At 38.9% G+C, this 11140-nt stretch overlaps 1 long non-coding RNA gene across 1 annotated transcript; it reads right to left on the bottom strand.

Moving 5' to 3' along the window:
• Positions 1-4546: 4546 nt before the first annotated feature.
• Positions 4547-10657, bottom strand: LOC112964511. Its single transcript, XR_003252991.1, has 3 exons — positions 10384-10657; positions 5823-5910; positions 4547-4657 (listed from the first exon to the last, which is right to left on the bottom strand). It is a non-coding gene; the product is annotated as an uncharacterized LOC112964511 (long non-coding RNA).
• Positions 10658-11140: the final 483 nt, after the last annotated feature.

The raw sequence follows: 11140 nt of genomic DNA, 5'->3' as shown, positions 1-11140 counted from the left end.
CTTCAGCAGAACAGAGCAAGCTGCATCGTAGTTACCTTGCTCACCCACTGATGGGTTTGCTACTGTTGATGTTTTTGAACTAATAAGCAAGCTATTAAGGGCAGGATTTCTAAAATTACCTCATCTTCCTACCATCATGTACTGTATCAGTGAATGCTTCCCCCATCCATTTCCCAATAGATATTAAGCTAACTCCTTCCCAAAGCCTCCAAGACAAAACCTACTATCTGCAACCTATCACATTTAAAAAACACCTCATTAACTCCAATGCTGCTGTTAGTAGCTTCTCTCACTTGTATTCACAGCCACCCCCCCAAAAAAAAAGAAATTGGCATAACCCCCATATTGTTTCTGTTTAGTCACTGGACAAAATAGCTAATGAGATGAACCAGGAATTAATTTAAATAATTAGGTCGTTAGAGGCTATCATACAGATTATCACTCTTATCACATATATACTAATTCTGTGATCATCTACTGCTACAATGGGGAATTAAAGAAAACTAACCTTACTGCCCAGGTTTCATCCAACACACGATATGGACTTCTTTATGAAGACATTTATTCCTCATATTTGTAATCTTTCACTACTTCAGTTTGTAACTCATTTTGCACTACACAACTGGGCAATAAAACAACTCTTGGAGAATTTGTGTTTATTTACTTACAGTTTAGTGTTGCTTTCTGAAAGGGTTTTACATGGTAAGCATGAAAGTAAAAGAAAAAATAATTTAAAAATATATCTACAAATATTACAAAGAAAGATACCTTGTTTGATTCAACTCTGCAAAGACTTATTTTTAACAGAAGCCAGTTAACATATCGAAAGTGAGAAGTCTTCAGGTTGAGTAAGTCAAAAAAGGAAGCATGCACCCCTGTCAATATGCACCTTCTGCTTAGACAAACGGTCATCTCAAACAATTTCTCCAGCTGGAAATTAAACTCATGGCTAACAATTGATATGTATTTTCCAAAACTTCAGTTATTTTAATTATATGTTGTAAAAATGTGACTTCATAATGACTTGGAAATACATGTCTGCATTGCAGTTGTGGAACCTTTCATTCACCATGAGCATTTATTCTGTCCATATTTCAAGCATTCCACTAATTCTGAATATTAGTACAAAATAAGGCTCATTATATGGTGTTGCAGAAAAAACTCATACAGCTCAGACACAGGTACACATTAGTTTGCAATGCACAAATTCATTGTGTTAATAACTATCTTTGTATTTAATAAATACAAAATGAGGTTTCTATCCATAATATTTACAAGAGAGCAAATCTTGAAGAGACTAAATAGAGCATGTTCCACAACTGACCACTTACAGTTGAAATCACTGGTTGAACATTGGTCTCAAGATCCCAGATGGGCAAAGGACCCTACTGAGGGTAGCTTCTCGGAAAGGAAACAACAGGCTTGACACCTAACAGAACCGCAGGAACTAGTAGCCTCATTTTGCCAACCAACAGGAATGTTCATCTTGATCTCAGTTTGCCTCGCCATAATCTTAAATAAATTATGGAGTATTCAGTTTCAAGACCACAAAACACAAAGCAATATGAGAAAAGGAAGAGTTTTTTTATGGTCATGTGCTGCTTTACCAAGATGAAGATTGAGATGTCCTCCTACTCATTTATGTTAAAAAAAAAGAAAAAAAAAAAAGCCAGAAAAATTCTCAGAGTTCACATGTTTTGAAGAATAGTGGGTAAACACCTGAAAGCACACACAACTATACCACAAGAGGGGTGGCAAGAACTTTGACCAAGATTGCTGTTTGCAAAGCCTGTGTGCTGAATTCCAAGTAGTACCTTGAACAGTCCTCTTTCTGCACAAGATGACATAACCCTTTAGCACATTCCATTAATAACATTTCTGATTTAAACTCCTGAAATTCTCTTTTAATACAGTTCTTTAGGGATAAAGGACATACAGAAGATTTTTCATATTGCCCTTTAATGCTGCCTAATTAGATTTTTAGAATACCAGGCTTCATGAATATAATCATTACAAAAAGAAATCTGAGTTTAGAGACTAGTGGAAAGCTGATGCTGATGGAAAGCCAATGATATCTGAACAGGAAATAGGAGTGGTTCCAAGAACTCTCTTGTCATCATAAAAAGTAATCAAGTGGATGCACTAGAGAACAATGCTCTCCCCTCTTTCAGCCAATATTCTCACTAGATTGTTTTTCCATGACAGTTTCCAAGGCTGCAATGGTTCATACAGCGAAAGATGCAGATTAGCAACACAAAATTAATAGTTGCAAGAACAACACAGACATTTCTTAAAAATTCTGGACTTTTTTCTTCTTGTCTTGCTGAAACCTGAAACTAAGGAAGTTTCTAGGCAAGAATAAAGCCCTAGTAGAGGAGACAACATCATTACTCTGCACTCTACACAGGCTGTCAGTTCAGTTTCAGGTTCAGTCAATATTGGGGGCCTTAGATCAAGTCATAAATTGGTTACGATACAAGCGTTGGAAAGCCAATAGCCCCTGTTCACATGTCTGGGCAGCACCTCCAAGCAGAAGGAACACTTTAGCTATACGTCCCTGGAGCAGATGAAGTATTTTCCTAAATCCCTCCGAATCCAAAGTTTCAACTCCTGTGCAGTCAATCCAATTCTACCTATACYGGGGAGCGTTCCTGGACACCACACAGAATATCTGTTTTCTAAGAGCAATATCCTATCCAGGAACTAAATCTTGCTCTTCCCTCCACAATGAGGGATGGAGATGCTTAGCGCATAGCATAAGCACCAGGGCACACAGGGAACCATCTTTCACTGATACATCCTTCACAGGTTCCAGAAATCACATCTTCAGGATCTCCACAAGGCTGCACTCACATCTGAACCTCATGTTTAATATGCCCTAATGGACTTGTTTTCCAAGAGACTGTACAAATTCAGAGTCTACTCATTTTGGTCTACCTAACATTACTGCACAACAAGACCCACAACGCTGGGAAAAAGCAATTTCTGCATGATTTTACATACAATCAAGTGCCATCAAGTTCTTTTATTGGGAGAAATGACTTCTTGCCTATTCACTTTCTCTTCATTTCACAGACCTCTGTAACATCCCTTTCCTCACACCATTCAGTTGGCTCCTTCTTCAGACTAAAGGGCTACAACTACTTCATCCCTCTTTGTATGAAAGCAATTATTTTCTTTTGATTGCCATGTCATCCTTCTCTACATCTTCTTTGGTTTTATGATATTCTTTCCGAGATGATGCAACCAGAAATGCAACGTTTAAGATGAGAGTGAACCTTGCATATAAGCACTAACAAAATGGCATTTTCCTTCTTTTTCTTTCCTAATAGCATCCAACACTCTAGATGCCTCCTTGATAGCTGTCAGTGGTGAGGTAAGGGTCCTCTTTCACCCTCCTGAGTGCTGGTGGTATTTTAGAACCTATCAGTGCATCTGTATAGAAGACATATTCCATATAGAAGGCATATTCTTTCTACTATAAATATATATAACTTTGCATTAAATCACTGAATTTCATCTGCCATTTTATCACCAGCAACAAAAGAAGGGAGTATGGATTTTTCCCAGGTTCAATATGCACTCTGCATCAGCCCCTCCACAGTGTATACAGTTTATACCACCAGACATGAGCATGAAATTCCCTTGTAATCTCTGCATTCTCCTCTCCCTCCTACTGTCTGCCACAACAGTACTATTAACTCTCATTTATTAAACTTATTGACAGTTTACAGAAAGATTACTTCATTTTTAATTGCTCCAAAGTTTTATATCCCTATTAGAGACAAAACCATATAATGTAAGACTGGGCAGCAGTTGCTGTTAAAAAAAAAAAAAAAGGTAGAAAACATGCTTCTTTCATACAAAAACTCCAAGTCATAATTAAAAAAAAACACGCAGACTCACTTTCCCCATGTCAAAAATTCCTACTGGCTCTTGGATGCCACCTTGCTTCCCTTGACTCGCCAATGCCAAAAGCTAACATGGTCCTGTGAACAATTCTTCTCTTCTACTCCTTTCCCAAAAACATACACCATAAAAACAAAGCATTATATAAACATTCACGTTCTTCCTGCTGTTTGCCCTTATAAGCAACAAAGCTGTAGGGCAGGACTGTGTCTAAACATTAGAGGACTTGTCAGATAGACTTCCTGCTTTCTGTCTCTTCCTCAGAGAGCAGGAAGCTACTTACATCTTTGAGTTGGCAACTAATATAATCACCTCACCAGACTGCCAGTGAGCCAAAAGAAAAGTTCTGTACTCTGAAGAAATCCAGTATGAGATGAGCCAATTGCTTATGCAGCTGCAAATACCCTCTTACTTATGTCCCCAAAGACTTTTATACAGTAAGACAGTTTGCATTTCAGAAAGTTTTGTTGCACACAAAGTAAAAAAAGCAAAACTATCACACACCAAAGTATTATGAGCCAACACTCAAACACAGGATTTTAAATACCACTTACATTTTTTCCTTATGGCTTTACAGCTGTAGGGGCCCACATTCATGCTTCTAAGTTTGAAGCTATGAGGTCCCTAAAAATGCTTATTCTGTTAAGTAAAAGCTGATATCCTCACATAATCGTATAACTTCAGCATGCAGGTTTTATGAGAATAAGCATCACAAGCTGGCAATATTAAAATAGATGAGCTGATGATACTGAAAACCAAAGATAGTAGTCAGCACTGAATATTAGGAGGAATATGTTGCCCTTTAGATGCAGATTTTCTCACTTATTAAAAGCTTGCATTTCTAACCTTTTGTGAAATTCATCACCATGCTGCCTCAAGCTAGGAGCTCTGACTGAAGAATTTAGGAGGAGCATRCTGCAGAGCAACATGGGGCCTAACTCATATTGAACCTTGGGAATAATTCACAAGACTAAATAGGGCTATTTGCAACAGACTAGCACATTTTCAGAAACAAAAACACATTTTTGATGTAATAGCATCTACTATTCCAATGAAGCCCTCATCACAGAGGAGGCAAAGTAATTTGATTTTAAGAGTGCTAATTCACTTGTTCCTTCACTGAGTGCCTCTGAAAAGACAAAATTTCTGGAGCTGCAATACTCACGTGATTTCACAGAATCTTCTCATGGAAGTTATAATCGCATTAAGGCATTCTTTTGTTTTCTCCAGGAAGCTATATCAAGTTTTAGTGTTTGTAACAGCCACCTTGGAATCAAAAGTTTACCTGGGGAATTCAATACTGCTTCCTATTGCAGGATGAATTAATAGAAGGTTTCACTCTTATCATCTCCTGCAAAGGAATTTTGCTTCTCTTCTACTCACTCATATTTTTCAGATGGGCGATTAAGTTCCACTACATTAAGTCACCAATAATTTTATTGCCCATTCTATACAGCTGATAACATCTTTCATTCAGCAAATACTCCCTGCAATACTGGCTAAGTAGATTCTACTAAGGAGGCAGATTTGTTTTTAAGAGCACCTCTCTTTCAGATCTTCAGCCAAACCAGGTTCTTGAACTCTCATACTTACTTAAAACAGAAGCATGCTCATTCAGGGGAGATTGCTTCCCAGAATTAACTCCATTTGCCGTTCCCAGTTGATTTAGATTTGAATGCTATGCTGAAATACCAACAGGAACCTACCTACAACTGCTTTGGTTTAGGTCTCAGAAATTTGTTTTTAGCATCTTTCTACATTTGCTGCTATGCTGGTGCAGCAAGTATTCAGAAAAAGCAGCATTCTCAGTTCCAGAAAAGGTGACCCTGACTATGTCTACATTAGCAACTACTACATTAGTAGTACAGCATAATAGGAGCTGGTACCGAAGACCAAGTATTCACACTATGTACCTTCAGGGACTTTATTTCAGGCTAGTTCTGATCTGATCCTGCAGGCTGACTACCCATTGGTTGAATGCATCTTCCAACCTGATTTAATCTGAAAAAAAAAAAAAAATTCACATGATCTGTGACCATTCTGCAATGCAAACCTGGGTACAATAAATAGGGATGACAGATTCACTCCAGAAGTTCACATCTGACTCAAACAGTAGTCTAGATGCAGGTACCCTGTACACTAACCAATTTAACACCTGTTAGTTGCCTTCTTTCTCACATTAAGCTATATCTTTATCTTGAAAGAACTGTCAGACCCCTCATCCTTGTGCCTAACCAGCTTCCCAAACTGAGGGATGCTATCTCTAATAGAACAAGGACTAGAGACTCTGAGACAGCCCAATAGTTCTTATAGCTACATGACCAAAACAAAAACAAACAAACAAAAAAAAAAGACACACACATACGATGAGAGAGAAGTTTATCAAAGAGGGCAAGGCTGCACACATTTTTGCTAATGTTGTAGGTGATTGATAAAACACCTATATGTGCCCGGAAGGAAAAACCCAGAGTTTCTACTGTGGAATTCTCCCCATCGCCCCCTTATTCAAAGAACACTGGTTTATGAAGTTTCAGTGAAGAAAAATTCTAACCTTGAAACAGATGCTTTGATAATGCCATTTGTAGCATAAAAATATTTGCCATGGTCTGCAGAGGCCAAAAAATGGAACAGGCAATGGTGATGATAAGACAGCATCCAAAACAGATCAGAACTATTAAGTGATCTTGATCAATCTTTATTACCACTTTCCAAGCCAAACTCATCTTTGGGTCCAATTAAATAAAAGGGAAGGTCTTAAAAGTAGGTTTTCCAGGACAGAAAAGTTTCTCAGAAACCTGTTTCCCCCGTATTAATAGCATCCGCTTTTTAAAAAAAAAAAAAAAAAAAACACACTGTTTGATATATGCAGCTTTCTGAAACGCCTTGCCTGAACCCCAACTATACAGAACTTGCATCAAGACCATCAAGAGGAAATCACTTCAAGGCCTATTAGTCTAAAATGTGAAAGTTTAGTTTGATTTCTCCATAATCCATCCAAATTTTAGCTTCTGTGTGCAAGTATACATAAATAAAATAGTTCGTAACAGCTAGTAAATGTACAAAACTATATTAAAAAAAAATCCCAATCCAAGCAACAAAGATACTACTCCTCTAAGAAGAACGTGTGATCTCTTGACTTTGCAACACTTACATTCCTGCTTAGCTTTGAGCATGGGAAATATCACTAGTTGATGAGGTTGTCCATGCAAGAAGTGTTATCTTCAGCTTCAGGTTGAGATATACTCCTCATTATATGGGGCTTTGCCCAAGAAACTTTTATATATGTGAATAAGACACCAGCTAATATATGATACAATTTAAGAATAATTTAATAGTTACATGTTAGCCTATTAAAAATGCTAAAAATACAAAATGAAACAGGTTACCAAATTTTTTTTTTTTACAAACTCTCAAGCCAATATAGATTCATTTCTTTTTTCTTTTTGTGAAGTCACACTGATTCAAATTTCTCTATCATCCTTTCAAGTACCTTCCAACAGATCTACACAGATCAGATTGATACATGCAACTGTTTAGTGTAAGATATGTATCTAGCGCAGAGGATGCCATTGCAGAAGTATATTGTGAAAGCCTACTCAGCAGCTTAAAATTTGCATTGCAAGTATCACAGATAGAAATCAAAGCACTGCCATTGTTTCCCCACAAGTTTTCCAAGTAAAAACTGTAAGACTGGTCACGTGCCATGCTCTTCACAAGATGCATCATGCTGTAATTTCCCTAAATTAAGCATAGTCTACTGAACATAGGCCAGCCAGTGCAAGTCTATATACACACTATAATCCTTCCAGATATAATGCAGAAAGAAGCAGAATATTGTTGTAGATACACCACAGGATTATGTATTCACAAAAAACATACTACTCTGTATTCATGCAGCTATGTTATGGTATGTTTTAAAGGAGTGCAATATAGAAAGGGGAATAAGCTATAAGTAAAAGGTGCCTCTATATGAGTACAGTTAGATTCTTTTCTAGAGGCTGAAACAGGCTTAGCTATGCTGTTAAAAACCACTATGCACTTAACACTGTAAGTAGCTATCCCAATATAAAAATAAAGCTAAGATCAGCCCCAAAAGCCTCTTCTAGTTATTCAAGATATAGAGACCACTTCTACCATTCTATTGCAATGCAAAACCAGACCATAACACCACAAAAGGTACTCTTCTAATATTAGCACTAGTATTTCAAAGATCAAATGGTCTTAGCCAAAAGTCATGGATCACAATGGAGTGGGAGAGGTTCTGTATAGATTCTATATATCCATCCTCATAGATAAACTTCAGGACAACAGACCACGATCCGAGTTGGCTACAACTAACTTGGCTTTGAGCAGGTTTTGAACATCTTGACTATCCCACTGATATTTGCAGGTGCTGCAAACGTTCAGTATTTCTTGGGATTGGCTCCTTAAAGGAGAAGAAAAAGCCTATCAAAAAAATAAGCTGGCCAATGTACTGACATTTTCACCGTAATCCTTTATGCTTAAGAAGGGCTCCAAGATGCATGGCACCAAGATATCAGGAAAAGAACCCTCCTGTGAAAGTCTGGGAAGAGACCGCCAAAGGTAGACTCCACGTGGAGAGGGAACGACTCCTGAGCCTGTGCTGCAGCAAACTTCACCACAGTTACTCTAGCCTTCTTCCACTGAACTCCCTCATTTTACCACACCACTAATTAAAACTTTACCTAAAGCTCTGGTGAGGCACTACTGCAGCCAGAAACAACTGCATCCTTTGCCCTGCTAGCTGCTTCACATTAAAAGCAGAGGAGAAAAACGTCACTGCCTCCAGGCTGCCACACAGGAGCTCAATGCGAGGAACTAGCAAAGGGATGCCTACTTGGGTTTTGGTGAAAGATCCCACCATAAACGCCTAAGACTTAGAAAAATAATACTTCCTTAATGTACACGCCTTTTTGCTACTGCTCTTATGTAAAGAAAAAGGAGGTGGTTGTTCTGCATGTCCATACTATAGCTGTGAGTCTTGCATCAATAACAGCAGGCCTTTACATCTTTAGAGCAAACTGTGTCAACAGTTTCATCCTCCAGGCTGCAAACGGGCTGTAGAAAATGATTTGCCTAACTCCCCATCAATTCTTTTTTTTTTTTTTTTTTTTTTGGGGGGGGGGGGGTCAGAGCATTTTTTAAGATGCCTGAACTGACTGTCGTTTACCAAAAAGAGATATTTCATTTACTACCATTAACAGAGAAAGGGGTAGGAGAGCCAAGCTCATGCATTCTGTGGAGATGAAGACTGGAAGGAGAAGACCTTCATACAAATGCAAGAGAACATACTTGACTTGACCTCTCAAACACAGTTTGTTTCCATATACACAAACACAAAAAATTAAAACTTTCTTTTACTATTTTTTTCCTTCGGTATAAAAGAGTTGATGACAGATGCAACAAGCATTCCCAAAAGACTCCTTCCACAGTGTAACAGGTATGTTCTTCCTAGTAAGGAATGGTGGCCTGTGATAAATGAAGGCACCTTGACATCATGGATTGTCCCAGAGCTTCAGCAGACCAGCATCCTGTTTGAGCCATAATCCCCAAGTCCTTGCTTTCATCATTTATAAAAATTAGCTTGGCTGATTTGTAGCAACCTTCACATAATAAGATGCCTTCACGGTTCATACAGTACTGTATGTATAACAGGCACTGTGAGATAGATTAGGCCTTGAGGATGTCTCATTTCAAAGATACTTGCAGATACAATAGAAATGTTAAACAAAAATTGCAAGAACACTCAGGATATCATTGTGCTGAAGATTTACAGTTTTAGAGATTTCAAAAGAGAAAGGTGAAAAAACAGGAAAGAGCAAAGGAGTAAGAGTAAGGAAAGTAAGAAAAAAGGAGTAAGACAAAAGGACAAAGGAAAAAGTAAAAGTGGTAAGAAAAGAAACAAGATAAAAAGGGTAAAGGAGTAAGAAAGGACAAAAAGAATTTTAAAAAAGTAGAGATATTTAACCTCCCCCCCTTAGTTAATATGAAAACATGCCCTCAGTTTTCAAGGCTTATTAAATTTATTGTTCTCTGACTGGTTGGCCTTCAATGCAACAGCCTGTAGCAGTCACAAAGGTTAATGTAAGCATTTCAAGAAGTACACAAGATGGCCAGTTTCATCTGGATATCAGTTTATAAAGGAAAAAAAATCTAAGGAACAGCTCCAGGCTCTCAAGACGCTGCACTTAGTACATAGCAAGTTTATTATCAGAATTTCATTAACTAGGTCTTAAAGAGAAGCTTACCTGCCGTTTCAACCACACAGGACTGACAGACTCTCTCTCAGGAAGGAAAGCCAAACAGACTTTTGGATATAAGCACAATACCCCCAAAATAAATCTAAGCTATGCTCACAGAAGAATAATGTTTAAATAAATATTTAATATATTTCTGACTTCATTGATTTTATCATCAGAGAAGGAGAAGTCAGCCACTGCACACAGCTCTCACCTCGATACGGCAAACCCACAACGCAAATCTTYAGAAAGAGCATCCCCGGAGATTTTGTTGACTGGCCAAAGAGCCTCTCTTGAAAGCCTACAGCCACGCATGCCTCATGTGATAGCAACAAAAAGGCTGATTCTAGTTTCTGACCCCAAATAGCTTCTGACTGCTTGCACCAGTCACCAATATTGAAGAGAGGTGAGCGCGCAGAAAAGCCTGGCTTCTCATTGACCTAGCTGACTCTTCACAGCACTGCACAAAGTAGGGGCAGAGTTTAGAAACTGGTGTTCAAAGAGAGGGAAAAAAAAAAAAAAAAAAGGAGAGAAACAAAACTGGAGTCATGGGGTGTACCCACTATAAYATCCCATTTCTATAGTAAAGAGATCAGGTAGGCCAGCACCGCGCTAAAGTTAAAGCGAGGACTTGTCACTCCGCAGAGCCCCAGAGCTCGTTCCCCGGCGGCCGAGCCCGAGCACCGCGACCGCAGCCTGCCGCACCGCCGGCGATACGATCTCGCGCGGACGAATCAAGGCAACGCTCATTAAGGAGCCATAAACGCTGCTGCTGAACGCCGCGCTGCCCGGGCGCAGCCTGCTCGCGCCCGCGGTTACACTTTAGCTCATTCAAGCATACCCTGCGCTAATGCATTTAGGAAAAAAACAGCGACCGAGGTCGCGACTCCGGCAGCCTAATAGCAACCAAATGAGCGGGGCGGCAGCACCCCGCAGCAGCGCCGCGCCGCTTTATCGCCCTTTAATAGCCG

Source organism: Apteryx rowi, unplaced genomic scaffold, assembly GCF_003343035.1.
Source record: "Apteryx rowi isolate R43461 unplaced genomic scaffold, aptRow1 scaffold_192, whole genome shotgun sequence".
Taxonomy (NCBI): Eukaryota; Metazoa; Chordata; class Aves; order Apterygiformes; family Apterygidae; genus Apteryx; species Apteryx rowi.
This window is presented reverse-complemented; position numbering and strand designations above follow the sequence as displayed.